At 41.8% G+C, this 10,044-nt stretch overlaps 1 protein-coding gene across 1 annotated transcript in view; it reads left to right on the top strand.

Moving 5' to 3' along the window:
* The first annotated feature begins 2,000 nt into the window (after positions 1 to 2,000).
* Positions 2,001 to 10,044, top strand: part of LOC118358124 (cAMP-specific 3',5'-cyclic phosphodiesterase 4D-like) — a 53,650-nt gene continuing 45,606 nt past the window's right edge. Inside the window, exon 1 of the mRNA XM_035735603.1 lies at positions 2,001 to 2,145. The gene's annotated coding sequence lies outside the window, so the exon portion shown is untranslated. The remainder of the gene's footprint in view (positions 2,146 to 10,044) is intronic.

Below are 10,044 nucleotides of genomic sequence, written 5' to 3'. Positions count from 1 at the left end.
CGAGTCTTGTCTTGCTAATTGCCTATAATTTCCACCTGTTGTCTATTCCACTTGCACAACATCATGTGAAATTTATTGTCAATCAGTGTTGCTTCCTAAGTGGACAGTTTGATTTCACAGAAGTGTGATTGACTTGGAGTTACATTGTGTTGTTTAAGTGTTCCCTTTATTTTTTTGAGCAGTGTGTGTGTGTGTATATATATATATATATATATGAGCAACAGCTTAACGATCAAACAATCAACTAGTCGACTAATTGCGGTCAGCCCTAGTGTACACGCTAGGACACAGAAAGCCAAAGTGAAGATGACAGGCAATGCCTCAGCATCATGCAAATGAAGCAACTCTGTGGCTGTCTCTGTGGCACTGCAGAACATGCTGAGTATGTCACTCCTGCCTTCATCTTATTGTATAATGATGAGAATAGAAAAATCAGCATGAATGGCCTTGTAATTTAGTTCATGTATATGTGCTATGTGGATGGTCTAAATTCACGACAGCAGCTGAAGATACAGAAGTTATTCGAATGGGAGAGTTGTCTTGCTGATAATATGGCTGTGTGTGTTTGTGTGTGTCAGAGGGATGTAGCAGAATTCAACTCGTTGTTACTAAAGTAAACGGTTCACTCTTTCTATATGTTTTCTGATCCATGAAACATTGTGTACGTGTGGATCCTTGTATACTAAAGCCAAATGAGGGGAAATATAAAGACAGTTGTTCATCTGATTTACTGAACCTGGTATGAAAACAGTGAACACTTGTTACTGTCACCTGTTTGCCGCTGTCCGGGGGTATTTTTTTTACGGGACATAGTGTCTCCCAACCACTCCTCTCGGCCTCCAGTATTTATGCTGCAATCATTTGGGGGCTAAGGTCAGTCTGTTATATCTGGAGGATTTCTCCTTATCCGGTGTCCTGTGTGAAGTATGCTCTTAAGTATACTCCCTCTAATTCTCTCTCTTTTTCTCTCTTTCTCTTTCTCCTTCTTTCTCTCTTTCCCTATCTCTTTCTCTTGGAGGACCTAAGCCCTAGGACCATACCTCAGGACTACCTGGCCTGATGTCCCTAGTCCACCTAGTCGTGCTGCTGCTCCGGTTTCAACTGATCTGCCTATGGAACCTGACCTGTTCACCGGACGTGCTACCTTGTCCCAGACCTGCTGTTTTGGACTCTTTCTCTACCACACCTCCTGTCTCTAACTCTGAATGGTCGGCTATGAAAAACCCCCAGAAGAGGATTGGCCACCCCCAGAGCCTGGTTCCTCTCTAGGTTTCTTCCTAGGTTCCTGACTTTCTAGGGAGTTTTTCCTAGCTGCCGTGCTTCTACATCTGCATTGGTTTCTGTTTGGGGTTTTAGGCTGGGTTTCTGTACAGCACTTTGATGTCTGCTGATGTAAAAAGGGCTTTATAAATAAATACATTTGATTAATTGACTATCACTGTAGCTATAAACAAGTAACAAGTAATATTTGAGACAAGCTTTCTAAATAGTTATTAATGGGAACATTTTGCAACAAAAAAAATACAAGTGCCCCAAACAGGCTTTGCTTCTCTCCATCCTGCAGCCCTCTCTGTAATGTGATATGGCCTTACCGGTACTACACAGTCTAGCTGGTGAATGGGTGTCTAGCACAGCAAAGCAGATTACAAAATAAAGAGAGCTAGAGAAAGAGAGTCCTACAGTGCAATATCCCCTCTATTCTCCTCCTCTTCATTTTTCTATCCCTTATATTCTAGAGAAATACTTTTCATTCTCTCAGTTTACACCTCTATCCCACTCTCTTCCCTTCCCTTCCCTGTCCTATCCTACTCTCTCTTTCGTCACTGTGACATCCTCCTCTTCTGTCATCCTCTGTTCCTTCCCTGTCTACCACCATGGGGACTTCAAGGGGGGAGGGGGGCTGCAGGAGCTGTGGGATTGGCTGAGAGGCGGGGACCTCTCTCAGCTCCTTGGCTTAGAGCCTGAGAACTCTGAGTTGAGTTCCATCCTTGTCCCAGGGAGCATCAGCAGTGTGGGACTACTCTGGATAACAGATGCATAGAGAGCGGATACTTCTCTGTTTGTTTTGGGTTTTTATATTGCCAATTTCACAGTGAGGAAAAAACACTGTGCTGCAGCCTCTCTCTTCCTCTCCAAAGGAAAAAAGTAAGTTGCTATTTTCCCTTTTTACTTTCATATTCCTTCTCCCCACAAAGACGCTGGATGTGTGTAAAGTTACATGTGGCACATGCTGTGAGGGAGAGCTAGTGATTTGGAAACCCTACACAATCATGTGACATATTGACATTCCTGTCAATATTGATGTGGCATCTGTGATTGTGTGTGAGGTTGTATGTGTTTGTACATGCATGTGTAGGCGTGTAGAGAGGACTTATAGAATGCATTTATGAGGGAAAGGTGCACTGCGACTTTACTTTGACCAAGCTCATCAGCAACCTTGTCACTGCATCAAATCTCATTGATGGAGTAGCTCAAGGTCTCCCTCCCAAAATCTTCTGGTGTGACTTTCAGGCTGCAGGGTGACACACGCTATTAATAGGGAGGAGAAAAAACACACACCTTTTTAGCTGAGGCGATGGCTAGTGGAGTAGAACACTCGAAAAAGAAAAGGACAGCTTCACACTCTAGGAGCTCAGATGTAATCATTTTATTACCAATGTTTCGACCGACAAGCTGTCTTCATCAGGGTATTAATAAGCTATTAATAGACCTGCTCCAAGTGTGCTGCAGTCATACATTTATCCCCAAAACACTGATCTCTTCCAGAGATGGAATTTTTTTAGACCAAACATTACCACCATTTACAGTACGTTAAAAATAAATATAGCTTTTGGTCTATTAATGACTTTGGTTTTCATTCCTGTGTTAACTTCAGGCCACAGACTTATAGGGGTTTTAGGATAGAGCTGGTGTGTTGTAATGCTTCCTCCGTGTGTGTGTGTCAGAGTTTTCCATATTAAACTCAGCAATGTGGAGCAGAGCAATGCCCAGAAACCACCCTCCCTCCATCGCAGGGACAACAGCTCAGCAGCTCTGTAGCCCTGTTCTGGAATTACTCCCTGGATTTCCCTAGTCATGCTTATAGAATTTATTATTATTTTAATCAATCATTGCCTTGTTTGTCTTGCATTGGTTTTATTGTTGGTGAGAGCAGTTTGTTAACATGGAAAAACATTGTATGCTTTAGGAGTCATATTATCCAAAAGGAACAGAAAGATTGGCAGTCAATCTATAGATGTAGAATCCATGGAGGAGTTTTCTACTGTGCAGCCACTTCAGTGATGGAATGATTCCATGTTTCCTTCAGCCGTTATCCTGTCCCTTCCTTTCTTGCACAGTCTATAAAATAGTATATCAACTGACATAGACCCACAGCCGTGAAGATATTACTGCACAAGCCATCGGAAAGTCTGAAGAATGTGGACCCCTCTGTGGTTCTCTCCCCTTTCTGACCCTCTCTACCCTCTCGGTTCCTGTCTATTGGGTTGTCTGGGCATATGGGCCACAGCACAGATTATGACTCCAATTGAAGGGTTGAATTCAGTAGGTTAGAGACGATAGGATTTTCCATATGTCTACCTCTTCAATATGATTGATTGCACTGGAGATTGTGTATCATCGTTCATGCCCTGTAGTCCTGGGGTCTAGCAAGTCCAGGTCTATTGACATTGACCATGGATCGAATCAATCCTGGCCCGGTATCATTTTTAATATCCACCTGTCAAATGCTCTCAGACCCATTGTTGTGTGGAACACAGCCTTGTGTGGTACTGACCTCCAGCATGCAAATGTTCCCCAGCCTTCTTGAACCCACGCAGATTACACACACGGCAGATGAGAGCACCAACTCACAGGGTCGACAGAGAATCAAGGCTTACACATTACTCCACATATCACGTTTTGTCCTTTTCCCTTGAATAGGGATGTCCTTTCTCCCCTGTTTTACACTGATTATCACATCTTATGATGCACTGGTAGTATTTTTAATACACACTGAAACATAATGCTCTGACAGCAAAGCAAGGCAGATAGCATACATAATGAATGTCTGTGTTGACTTTTTTCACAAGTATGTGGTACATTTTCACAACTCTCCATACAAAACTCCAAACTGGTCAGACTTGTAATGTAGACAGTTCTTTATTAAAAACCTGTCAATGTGCAATCACTCAAATGTATTTATAAAGCCCTTTTTACATCAGCCGATGTCACAAAGTGCTATACATAGTGCTATGCATTCATTTGGATTGTAAATGTCTCTCACCACCTTCCGGAGACACCTGAAACCCCACCTCTTTAAGGAATACCTAGGATAGGATAAAGTAATCCTTCTCACCCCCCCCCCCCTTAAAAGATTTAGATGCACTATTGTAAAGTGGCTGTTCCACTGGATGTCATAAGGTGAATGCACCAATTTGTAAGTCGCTCTGGATAAGAGCGTCTGCTAAATGACTTAAATGTAAAATGTAAATGTCTCACCACACAAACATTGATTCAAAATATACAGTACCAGTCTAAAGTTTGGACACACCTACTCATTCCAGGATTTCTTTACTATTATTCTACATTGTAGAAAATAGAAAAAAATAAAGACATCACAAATATGAATTAACACATATGGACTCATGTAGTAGCCAAAAAGTGTTAAACAAATCAAAATATATGTTGCATTTGAGATTCTTCAAAGTAGTCACCCTTTGCCTTGATGACAGCTTTGCACACTCTTGACATTCAACCAGCTTCACGAGGTCGTCACCTGGAATGCATTTAATTTAACAGGTGTGCCTTGTTAAAAGTTAATTTGTGGAATTTCTTTCCTTCTTAATGCGTTTGAGCCAATCAGTTTTGTTGTGACAAGTTAAGGTTGGCATACAGAAAATAGCCCTATTTGGTAAAGGACCAAGTCCATATTATGGCAAGAACAGCTCAAATAAGCAAAGAGAAACGACAGTCCATCATTACTTTAAGACATGAAAGTCAGTCAATCCGGAAAACTTCTTAGGCATGGAGGTAAAGCCCTGCTATTCTCCAAGGTGTAGTGTATTATTTAACTAGTGTTTATCTCTGTGTAGCATTTCTCAGCTGATGTTTTATCAGTCTGTTAATTGGACAAATACAGATCCACTGGGAGGATTAATGACTCTAGAGCTCGGAGGGAAAAAGCAGAGGTTGACTTAGCTACAGCTATAACAAAAGGAACGAATCACTAAACATTGGCTGTTGAATTACTGCTAAGTTATTATCATTGTAGCAGGTTTAGTCTGAGCAGGTAGGGTCACTAAAAAGCCATGTCAACCAGTACTGGTTGACGTAATTTCTGAGGATGTTATACAATTCACACATAAAGCCCTTTTGTAGGAAGTGTCCCACCCTGAGGAACATACGTAGCTTTCCTGTTGGAGATGATCAGACAGATGTGACTTCTGAAGCTGCACAGGGACCTATTTGTCTTTCTGCATCCATAAAAGGCTGTTGTTGAGGAGCACTTCCCCTAAAGGGTAAACTATCCCATGATGACACATAACAACATCCACAAAAACACACATACAGCAGGCCGGATGCAGTGGAAATGCACAGGACTTCAAAGACCTGTTCTGTACTGAGAAGAATGTTCCTTAAATTTGTGTTAATATAACTGCATTGTCCAATTTACAGTAGCTATTATAGTGAAAGAATACCATGCTATTGTTTGAGGAGAGTGCACAGTTTTGAAAAAAGTTATTAATAAACAAATTAGGCACATTTGGGCAGTCTTGATACAACATTTTTAACAGAAATGCAGTGGTTCATTGGATCAGAATAAAAAATATGCACATACACTGCTGCCATCTAGTGGCCAATATCTAAATTCCAGCTGGGCTGGAATAATACATTATAGCCTTTCTCTTGAATTTCAAAGATGGTACAAAATAAAATACAAAAAACTGTTGTTTTTTTTCTTTGTATTATCTTTTACGAGATCTAATGTGTTATTTTCTCCTAAATTCCTTTTACATTTCCACAAACTTCAAAGTGTTTCCTTTCAAATGGTACCAGGAAAATGCATATCCTTGCTTCAGGGCCTGAGCTACAGGCAGTTAGATTTTGGTATGTCATTTTAGGCGAAAATTGGGGGAAAAAGGGGCTGATCCTTTAACACACTGTGACCTTCAGCACAGATTAACACTATCATGGGGACAACAACCTCTTACACATTATTACAATAAAGCAACATGGATGCTATTGACTACACCTTTAATTGTTTAGTATGAAGAAATGTTATGCTTTACTGATAATTGATAACATATTGGTTGTTGATAGTCAATGGGTTAAAGGAGCATCTGTGTGATGACAGTGCGAGAGGAGCTGCCGTGATGTCATGCAGGAAGAATGACCTCTGAGGGACATGAGAAACGCAGCTGGAGCTTCACTTCCCTTTCCTCCACAGTGGAAGTCCTGTCAAGTGTCCTGTAGCTTCAATACAAAGGATCAGAGTGTTGTCTGTCTCTGTGATGTCTTGAGAGTGCTGTATGGTATTCTCTGGTCATCCCCTATTTCCCTCCCAAGCCTTGTTCTCTCTAAACACAACGCACTTTGTTTTCTTCAACTGTAGAAACTTTCCGTAAACAATTGTTGACATGTTCTATGTTTACACTGGGTCACAGCAGGTTGTTCTTAAAAACAATAGCTAGCTCTGGGACAAAGTTATTCACACTTCAACTTGATGCTCTCTGGTAACATGTTACTATATTTACATTTACATTTAAGTCATTTAGCAGACGCTCTTATCCAGAGCGACTTACAAATTGGTGCATACACCTTATGACATCCAGTGGAACAGCCACTTGCATCTAAATCTTTTTTTTTGGGGGAGAAGGGGGGTGAGAAGGATTACTTACCCTTACTTACCCTATCCTAGGTATTCTATACTATATCTCCCTGATTGTACTGAAGCACCTAAAACTAACCCTCTGTGCCCAATAACAAAGCTTCCCCTCCTCCGAAAATGTGACTTTCATAATTCATAACATTTATAGGCCTATTTATATATTTACCATTTCTATTTCATAATAAACATTTCTAGATCAATATATATGCCTATTTAATTTCTGCAACAACACACTCACTTATCATAAATTGTTTGCAAGCTAGTGCCAGTGACTCCTAGGCCTAGAGAAGACGAGAGATTATTGACATTGGAAAAGATCAGAGTGAAACATACTCATTTTAAACTTTTTTGTTTTGTTCTGCTGCTGACATTCTGCAGCCTACTTCTATGCATAATCAGGTGTGCGTACTTAATCAATGTTGACAGGAGCCCAACAAACAAAAGACAACTCATAAATTGACAACTCATAAATTGAATGAAATAAACCAAAACTTGATCCTCACAAGCGTAGCCTGGGTTGTGCGGTCCGCAAACAACGTGTCCACTCTGACAATGAAAATGGTAAATGCCTGGAATAATAATATATTGACTGCGTTAACAGAAATGACCTTAGCCAAACAAACATTGTAGATTTAGAACAGTAAAGGTACTGCTGGTGATACTGGTAAACCACCCCCCCAGCCTCCACAGTGACTTTGTCCACTGAGACGGGTGTGAATCAGACGGGTGTCTCGTGTGCCATACATTTATATACACTGCTCAAAAAAATAAAGGGAACACTAAAATAGCACATCCTAGATCTGAATGAATGAAATATTCTTATTAAATACTTTTTTCTTTACATAGTTGAATGTGCTGACAACAAAATCACACAAATATTATCAATGGAAATCACATTTATCAACCCATGGAGGTCTCGATTTGGAGTCACACTCAAAATTAAAGTGGAAAACCACACTAAAGGGCGATTCCAACTTCGATGTAATGTTCTTAAAACAAGTCAAAATGAGGCTCAGTAGTGTGTGTGGCCTCCACGTGCCTGTATGACCTCCCTACAATGCCCGGGCATGCTCCTGAAGAGGTGGCGGATGGTGTCCTGAGGGATCTCCTCCCAGACCTGGACTAAAGCATCCGCCAACTCCTGGACAGTCTGTGGTGCAACGTGGCGTTGGTGGATGGAGCGAGACATGATGTCCCAGATGTGCTCAATTGGATTCAGGTCTGGGGAACGGGCGGGCCAGTCCATAGCATCAATGCCTTCCTCTTGCAGGAACTGCTGACACACTCCAGCCACATGAGGTCTAGCATTGTCTTGCATTAGGAAGAACCCAGGGCCAACCGCACCAGCATATGGGCTCACAAGGGGTCTGAGGATCTCATCTCGGTACCTTTGGTGGGCTGTTTGGCCCACCAAAGAAATGCCACCCCACACCATTACTGACCCACCGCCAAACTGGTCATGCTGGAGGATGTTGCAGGCAGCAGAATGTTCTCCACGACGTCTCCAGACTCTGTCACGTCTGTCACATGTGCTCAGTGTGAACCTGCTTTCATCTGTGAAGAGCACAGGGCGCCAGTGGCGAATTTGCCAATCTTGGTGTTCTCTGGCAAATGCCAAACGTCCTGCATGGTGTTGGGCTGTAAGCACAACCCCACCTGTAGACGTCGGGCCCTCATACCACCCTCATGGAGTCTGTTTCTGACCGTTTGAGCAAACACATGCACATTTGTGGCCTGCTGGAGGTCATTTTGCAGGGCTCTGGCAGTGCTCCTCCTGCTCCTCCTTGCACAATGGCGGAGGTAGCGGTCTTGCTGCTGGGTTGTTGCCCTCCTACGGCCTCCTCCACATCTCCTCCACGTTGTCTATTCCATTTGCACAACAGCATGTGAAATGTATTGTCAATCAGTGTTGCTTCCTAAGTGGACAGTTTTATTTCACAGAAGTGTGATTGACTTGGAGTTACATTGTGTTGTTTAAGTGTTCCCTTTATTTTTTTGAGTAGTGTATATATACAGTGGGGCAAAAAAGTATTTAGTCAGCCACCAATTGTGCAAGTTCTCCCATTTAAAAAGATGAGAGAGGCCTGTAATTTTCATCATAGGTACACTTCGACTATGACTGACAAAACGAGAAAAAAATCCAGAAAATCACATTGTAGGATTTTTAAAGAATTCATTTGCAAATTAATTTGATTTAGGCCTAATTTAATTTACCTAGAATATTGCAGCCCATTTGTGTAGGCTATTAGCCAGAAAAAAACTAAACTGTTCAAACCCTCAAGAACTGTTGTCCGCCAAATCTGTTTGCATTTGCCAATTTATTGGCTGTCCAGTATCCAGATGAACTGTTCCCAGAGCTTCCTATACAGGTAATATCTTTCCGTAACGTGTTGAGGCCGGCAATTAAGGAGAATGAGAGGCTCAATGAAAGATGTTGCAGTACTGCTGTATTTGAAGCACTCCTCCCTTTTGCCCAGTTTCCCTGGTGTTGCTACGGCAATCAAGCTGTTTTTACCATCCCTGTAACTGTCGCTTCTGCGGAAACTAAAACTCATAAAGAACTTCATAAGAAGCACTAGGCTCTCGGTCTGATATGAGCTTTTGATCACCTGATTAAGGTCCACCCATTGCACTGGCACCGTCGTAGCCTTGACCACGGAATTTGTTCGCCGATATCCCCCTGAATGTGTTATTTTTCAATCACATTCCTGAAGCCCAAGAAACAAACACTTCACTTCCTAGTACATGTGGAAATGAGAACGGTTTATTAATGAATTACCTTTTGGAGGGTTAGACATCGATGACAGGCGAATCAACCCCCCCTCCCCCCCCCCTGATGGGCTGTCCGGTACACCAGTGGGTACTATAGTTATTGAATATTATCCAATATGAATGCAATCAGTTAGCTTAATTTCTCAGATATACAATTAAATGTCAATGAAATAGTGTTGCAGCAATGGCAATCTTATCTGTTTCTACCTACAGAAACTTCAGAACAATCTGAGATGGTGGGTGTCATGGCTTGCTGAAATGACATGGAACGAATCTGAGTTATTTCTCTGTTAGGCTACTCTATTGTATACGCAAATCGCCCATTGGACAATGGTATATAATTAGCTGAAAATGCATGAGCAGACACGACTGGCAATCGAACAATCATTGATTATTAGGCCTAG

The sequence above is a fragment of the Oncorhynchus keta genome, chromosome 25 (assembly GCF_023373465.1).
Source record: "Oncorhynchus keta strain PuntledgeMale-10-30-2019 chromosome 25, Oket_V2, whole genome shotgun sequence".
Classification (NCBI taxonomy): Eukaryota; Metazoa; Chordata; class Actinopteri; order Salmoniformes; family Salmonidae; genus Oncorhynchus; species Oncorhynchus keta.
The sequence above is the reverse complement of the archived record's forward strand: the minus strand, read 5'-3'. Positions and strand labels throughout refer to the sequence as shown.